The sequence below is a fragment of the Scyliorhinus canicula genome, chromosome 8 (assembly GCF_902713615.1).
Source record: "Scyliorhinus canicula chromosome 8, sScyCan1.1, whole genome shotgun sequence".
NCBI classification, from domain to species: domain Eukaryota; kingdom Metazoa; phylum Chordata; class Chondrichthyes; order Carcharhiniformes; family Scyliorhinidae; genus Scyliorhinus; species Scyliorhinus canicula.
The window spans coordinates 169,392,476-169,400,509 of NC_052153.1; positions in this window are offsets into that span (position 1 = coordinate 169,392,476).

The following is an 8,034-nucleotide window of genomic DNA, read 5'->3' on the forward strand; positions in this document are numbered from 1 at the left end:
CTTCCGGGGTCAGTATCCCTCTCTTCCCATCCTATTCATGTATTTGTCAAGATGCCCCTTAAACGTCACTAGAAGAACTCCGAGCATGTTGCATTTTACACCTCTGCTGTAAATATTGATCTCATACTCGTGTGTTCAAATTCACTAAAGCAGCCAAGCTTGGATTACCCCGAAATGAAGTCTTTCAGCCATAAACACCAAAGTCTTTTTCACACCAGGGATTGCCAGGAGTGGAAGGAGAACCGTAAGAATATCCAACACGCCATTTCAAATTCAAAATCTGCTGTCTTGACCAGGTTATGCAGTTGAAGAAGGTCAAACCTGCCTTAAGTCGAAACCGCTCTCCACTGCCAACATCATTCATAAATCCTGCACAGATAGAGACTGGACTTTTCCCAACTACTGACAATTTCACCAATGAGAAATCGTCCTGTTATCTAACTGTGGGAAGTCTTCTGAAAACTCTTGAGTTAACCTGAGAAGTTAGCTAGTCCAGCCGCAGTTCCAGCCATATATCTCCACGTCTTCGCCTATCAGTTTAATGTGCCGTTATGCAATGTCTCAAATGCTTCCTTTGCCAAGGGTATAGTTCAATGTCAGTGGAAGCAAGCAATTGTTCAGTGCTGAAACGGCAATCCGTGATATTGTACCACCTAGAACATACAGTGCAGAAGGAGGCCATTTGGCCCATTGAGTCTGCACCAACCCACTTAAACCCTCACTTCCAACCTATCCCCCTAATCCAATAATCCCATCTAATCTTTTTTTTTGGGCACTAAGGGCAATTTATCATTGCAAATCCACCTAACCTGCACGTCTTTTGACTGGGAGGAAACCGGAGCACCCGGAGGAAACCCACGCACACACAGGGAGGATGTGCAGACTCCGCACAGACAGTGACCCAGCAGGGAATCGAACCTGGGACCCTGGCTCTGAAGCCACAGTGCTAACCACTATGCTACCTTTCTAAGATTGCGCAGCAGTTCTTGACTGTGGTTACAATCTGACACCATTCCTCTATCTGACTGTCATCAGTTCGGTAACCGCAGTGGAAGATGGACACAGTAAAGCTCCAAAACCTAGGACTTGGCTCCTCACTCTACAACTGGAACCTTGACTTTCTGACCCACAGACCATAATCAGTAAGAATAAACAGCAGCACCTCCTCTCCTCTACAAGTCCTCAGTAACGGGGTCCCACAAGGCTGCATACTGCACTGCCTATACACACATGATTGCGTGGCAAAATTTGGTTCCAACTCCATCTACAAGTTTGCTGATGATACGACCATAGTGGGTTGGATCTCGAATAACGACGAGTCAGAATACAGGAAGGAGATAGAGAACCTAGTGGAGTGGTGCAGCGACAACAATCTCTCTCAATGCCAGCAAAACTAAAGAGCTGGTCAGTGACTTCAGGAAGCAAAGTACTGTACACACCCCTGTCAGCATCAACGGGGCCGAGGTGGAGATGGTTAGCAGCTTCAAATTCCTAGGAGTGTCCATCACCAAAATTCTGTCCTGGTCCACCCATGTTGACGCGACCACCAAGAAAGCACAACAGTGCCTATACTTCCTCAGGAAACTAAGGAGATTCGGCATGACCACATTAACTCTTACCAACTTTTACAGATGCACCATAGAAAGCATCCTATCGGGCTGCATCACAGCCTGGTATGGCAACTGCTCGGCCCAAGACCACAAGAAACTTCAGAGAGGCGTGAACACCGTCTAGTCCATCACACAAACCTGCCTCCCATCCACTGACTCTATCTACACCTCCCGCTGCCTGGGGAAAGCGGGCAGCATAATCAACGACCCCTCCCATCCGACTGACTCACTCTTCCAACTTCTTCCATCAGGCAGGAGATACAAAAGTCTGAGAACACGCACAAACAGATTCCAAAACAGCTTCCCCGCTGTTACCAGACTCCTAAATGACCCTCTTATACCTGATTAATACTACACTCCTGTATGCTTCACCCAATGCCGGTGTCTAAGTATTTACATTGTGGATCTTGTGTTGCCCTTTTATGGATTTTCATTTTCTTTTCTTTTCATGTACTAAATGATCTGTTTGAGCTGCTCGCAGAAAAATACTTTTCACTGTATCTTGGTACACGTGACAATAAACAATTCCAATCCAACCCACTGTCTGGTAGATGTTGTGAACTTCCTTTGTAAAATCGCCGATAAGCAGGGAACAATCTCCACCATTATTACGGCAGTTGTTTTAAAAGATGTTTGATACGGTTAGTCATGCAGCCAAGCTGATGAAGTTAAGTGGATCTGAGATTCTTGTCCAGTGGATTGCTGACTTCACAGTGATCGTTCTCTGTCAGACACTCTTGTCTTTCTATCTGAAAGTAGTCAATGAGCAGGTTTGCCTTGGGGCACTCAGCTGGGTCAATTATTTTCCTAATCCTTGTTAGTGGTGCTGTCTCTCTGGCCTGAAGTATTAGAAATACATGCATGGTGTGAGTGTTGAGATCAAAGGGTGCAGTCAGTGAGGTTTAGGAAACTCAATGCTCTCAATGAAGGATGATAAATACGGTATACAGCTAAATGCTACTAAACGGAATGCCATGTGCGTAGACTTTGGTAAACCTGAGCATGATGCTCCTTGACATAAAGTTGGCCAATTCCATCCTGACACAGGTAAAAGCCTTAAATCTTGGCTGTACACGTTAGAGCTGACTTAAATGGGATAGCCAAGAAAAAAAGCATGAAGACGGATGTTAATTCTCAGATCCCTCCACCCTTTCAGGCTCCCTGTCCATGATCTGCTGTTGATTTGCACTAACCACGTCTGTCCCTTGGTTGAACGTGCTGTGCCTCTGTGGCAGTCTGGCCTCAGACATAGCACGCAATGCTCAGAGAAAAAGAACTTGGAAACGTGCACTGCGATCGACCTTGGGCCGCAAGTACCAATTGTTTGTCAATGCCCTTCATGTCACCAAGATTGAAACGCTACAAGCAAGAAGGGTTAATGGTTGTACTGAGTTTGGAAAATCCCTTCTGCAATCCACCTAGTTTCGGAACCAGTTACCACCGGCACGTCCAGAGTAATCAAGACAGCTCGGAGATTCGACTAAGTTCAACCCTGTGTATGTGTTCGACCGAAACATGTCAATGTCGTCTTACTCGTTACATGCTTCAGATTCTCAATTAAGTACTTAAATCATGAAATCTATATATATTCAGTGCCTGTACTGTACGAATGTAGTATTGGTTTGGAATAATGTTAATTTTAATTCAATATTTCTTCTAATCCTATCCGCCACTTCCCTGTCACCTGCTGAATTTGACTTAATTTTGTCAGTACACGATAATCACGTTTCCATTATTTAAAACTTGATGACTCAGTTTATATATGCATGTTTTGATGTAAGTCACACTGTAATCAACCTTTGGGGGTGAAAATGTGCTCCTTGAATAAAATGCCACCATTATTGCATTATGAAAGGGTTGTACAAATTGGATCCTAAGAAGTTTCTCTCTGTCATGTACAGAATTATCCACAAGTGGATGTATTTGTACATAACAAGGACAGCAGCGGGAAAGGCAGGAGCACATTATTTTTTGTTGAAATTGTTGCCAAGTGCAGCAACATTACTGGCCTGAGTGGCAGACCAATAAACGTAGTTGAGTTTTAAGAAGTAGACAGATTCTGGTCACCAAATTCAACGTTATTTAGAAATGCACAAGGGAGGGCAGCTCGATGGCACAGTGGTTAGCGCTGCTGCCTCATGGCGCCGAGGTCCCAGGTTCGATCCTGGCTCTGGGTCACTGTCCGTGAGGAGTTTGCACTTCTCCCCGTGTTTGCGTGGGTTTCACCCCCACAACCCAAAGATGTGCAAGCTAGTTGGATTGGCCATGCTAAATTGTCCCTTAATTGGAAAAAATGAATTGGGTACTCTCAATTTAAAACAGCAAGAAATATATTAGGGGAATACAGTAAATAGGTGGGCTAGATTACCAACAGTGGACTTCTATCGGAAACTGTTAATTTGGGATGAATTTTCAGTCACAAGCCAACTGACTTTAAAAAATAAAGGTCACCCTATATTGGTCGAAAAAGGTCACCCTATAGTGATCCAAAAACAGAAAATACTGGACTATCTCAGCAGGTCTGGCAGCATCTGTGGAGCGAGAAGGCACCCTATATTCATATTAGATATAGGTAAAGTCACCATACTCCCAGATGAACATAGGCTGCTTTCTCCTTTGTGGGGAGAGTTGACTGGTGGTGATTTAACCTGAGGGGCAAGGTTGAGAAGGCGGGATCTTCATAAATAACCTCAGCCAGTGCAGGAATTGAGCCCATGCTGCAGGCCTTGCCCTGCAGGACGAGCCAGCTGCCGAGCCAAATGAGCTAAACCATATCAGCCGGTGGCCGCAACAAGCTGAGATTTGGACTTCTGTTCCTCAGTGGAAGGAAGTCCAGCCCTCAGATTAGCTAGCATCTCTTGAAGCCCAGAGGCACCAGTACTCAGTTGTCCCGTGAAGAAGACAGCATTTGCACTGGAGTGAGGTGAGTTTCTGACTTTTGGGGCAGGTGGGAGTGGCGCCCTTGGGAGGGTTGGGTGGGGGATGCACAAAAAGGGAGTACCATCATCGATGGGGGTGCGCACAGAAAGAGGATAAACCCTTCCTGCTTTTTCACCTGAGAAAAAGCAATAGGTGGGAATGTAAGTTGTGAGGAGGATACAAGGAGGCTTCAAGGGGATCTGGATAGGCTAAGTGAATGGGCAGTAACATGGCAGTTGGAATATAATGTGAATAAGTGAAGTATTGCTTACAGCTTTGGTCTCCTTGTCTAAGAAAGGATAAACTTGCCATAGAGGGAGTGTAATTAAAGTTCACCAGTTAATCACTGGGACGGAGGGACTGTCCTATGAAGAGAGGTTGAAACTGGGTCTGCATTCTCTAGAGATAAGGAGAATGAGAGGCGTGATCTCACTGAAACTTATACAATTCTTACAGGGTCGATGTAGGAAGGATGTATCCTCTGGCCGGTGAGTCTAGAACCAGAGTGCCCAGTCTCAGAGTAAAGTTCAGGCCGTTTAGGACGGAGATGAGATGGTATTTCTTCACTCAGAGAGTAGTGAATCTTTGGAATTCTCCACCCCAGAGGGCTGTGGAAGCTCAGTCACAACATATTCAAGACGGAAATGGATAGATTTCTGGATACTAATGACATCAGAGGTTATGAAGATAGTGTGTGTGTGTGGGAGGGGGAGAGGGGGGATGGCATGGAGGTAGGTGATCAGGCATGATTAGTTGAATGGTGGAGCAGGCTCCACAGACCAAATGGCCTACTCCTATGTTCCTGAGATGGTGATAAAAATGGGCTTCTCACTTATCTGCCCAGAATGATGACAGTGGAATTAGTTCCTTAATTGTCACTTAGTTGGGCAGGTGATTGCTCTTAACAATTATGCATTTTAAAGAAGAAACTACAGTACATATTGGATTTCCCTGTTATCAGCAGTCACGAGTCAGATAATTGAGGATTGGTGAATTAGATCTCTTGGGTGGGAGTTTTGCCAGTGCTGTTCGGGTGGGTTTAAACCAGCATGTCAGGGTGGGAACCAGAACAGCAGACCAGTAAGTGTAGAGACTGGGGAAAGAAAGGAGACTGAGATAAACATAGCACAGAGTAAGAGCAGGCAGAGGGAAGCCGCAGAGCTGAGTGGGACTGCAGGTCTGCAGTGCGTATGCATCAATGCAAGAAGTGTAACAGGTAAAACAGATGAACTGAGAGCCTGGATCACCGCATGGAACTATGATGTAATTGTAATCACAGAGACATTGTTAAAGGAGGGATAGGACTGGCAGCTGAACAATCCGGGATATCGTTGTTTTAGACGGAACAGAAGGGGATCAATAGAGGTGGGGGAGTTGCATTGCTGACTAAGGAGCAGATCACAGCTGTGTTGAGGGAGGACACATTGGAGGGATCTTGTAGTGAGGCATTATGGGTGGAGCTCAGGAATAGGAAGGGTGAAATCACAATGTTGGGAGTGTACTACAGACCTCCCAACAGCCCGCAGGAGACAGAGGAGCAGTTGTGTAGTCAGGGTCTGAAAAGGTGCAAAAAAAAACAGGGTAGTTGTGATGGGTGATTTTAACTTACCCCATATTAGGGCAGCACGGTGGTGCAGTGGGTTAGCCCTGCTGCCTCACGGCGCCAAGGTCCCAGGTTCGATATCGGCTCTGGGTCATTGTCCATGTGGAGTTTGCACATTCTCCCCGTGTTTGTATGGGTTTCGCCCCCACAATCCAAAAGATGTGCAAATTAGGTGGATTGAACACACTAAATTGCCCCTTAATTGGAAAAAAATGAATTGAGTACACTAAAAAAAAAAATTTTTTAAACTTCCCCCATATTGACTGGGAATCCCTTACAGCCAGGGGCTCGGATGGAGAGCAATTTGTTAGATGCGTCCAGGAGGGTTTTTGATACAGTATGTTGATAATCCAATCAGGGAGGGGGTCATATTAGACTTGGTTTTGGGGCATGAGCCAGGGCAGGTGATTGATGTTTCAATGGGGGAGCATTTTGAATTTAGCGACCATAATACCATAAGACTTTGGATAGTCATGGAAAAGGACAAGTGGTGAGGGTGCTGAATTGGGTGAGGGCCAATTACAATCAAATGAGACAGGAACTGGGGAATGTGGATTGTGAGCAGCTATTTGAGGGCAAATCCACATCTGACATGTGGGAGGCTTTTAAAGGCCAGTTGGTTGAAGTTCAGGACAGGCATCTTCCTGCAAAAATGAAGGATAGAAATGGCATGCTTCGGGAACAATGGATGGCAATGGAAATTGTAATTTAGTCAAAAGGAAAAAGGAAGCATCTTAGCATCTAAAAACTGATGAATTTCTTGAGGAATACAGTGAACGTAGGAATGAACTTAAAGGTGGAATTAGGACTGTTAAAAGGGGCCATGAAATAGCTTTAGCAAACATGGTCAAGGAGAATCCCAAGGCTTTTTATGCATATATTAGGAGCAAGAGGGAACAAGAGAAAGAGTAGGCCCACTCAAGGACAATGGAGGGAAGTTATATGTGGAACCACAGGGAGTGGGTGAAATCCTTAATGAGTACTTTATATTGGTATTCACCAGGGAGAAGGACATGATGGATGTTGAGGTCTGGAATAGGTGTGTGAACGCGCTTGAAAACATCAATATATCAAAGGAGGAAGTGTTGAGTACCCTAAATTGCATTAAGGTAGGCAAGTCTCCGGGGCCATATGGGATCTATCCTAGATTACTGCGGGAGGCAAGGGGAGAAATAGGTGGGGCCTTAACAGATATCTTCACATCCTCTGACCACGGGCAAAGTTCCAGAGGACTGGTGACTAGCCAATGTTGTTCCCTTGTTTAAGAAAGGAAGCAGGGATAATCCAGCAAATTATAGGCCAGTGAGCTGACATCAGTGGCGGGAAGCTTTTGGAAAAGATACTGAGGGACAGGATGTATGCACATTTGGAAGACAATAGACTAGTTAGTGACAGGCAGCATGGTTTTGTATTGGGTAGGTCATGTCTCACCAACATGATTGTGTTTTTTGAAGAGGTGACAAAAAAATTGATGAAGGAAGGGCTGTGGATATAGTTTGTATAGACTTTAGTAAGGCGTTTGTCAAGGCAGACTGGTACAAAAACTAAAATCACATGGGATTTGGGGCGAGCTGGCTAGATAGATACAGAACTGGCTTGGTTAGAGAAGACAGGGTAGCAGTGGAAGGGTGTTTTGTCAGAATGGAAAACTGTAGCTGGTGGCGCTACACAGAGATCAGTGCTGAGACCTCTGTTGTTTGTAGTATATATAAATGATCTGGAGGTAAATGTGGGTGGTCTGATTAATAAGTTTGCGGATGACATGAAGATTGGCGGAGTTGATACTGCCGAGAATTGTCAGAGGATACAACAGGATTTAGATAGATTGGAGACTTGGGCACAGAAATGGCAGATTGAGCTTAATCCGGACAAATGGGAGTTGATGCATTTTGGAGGATCACA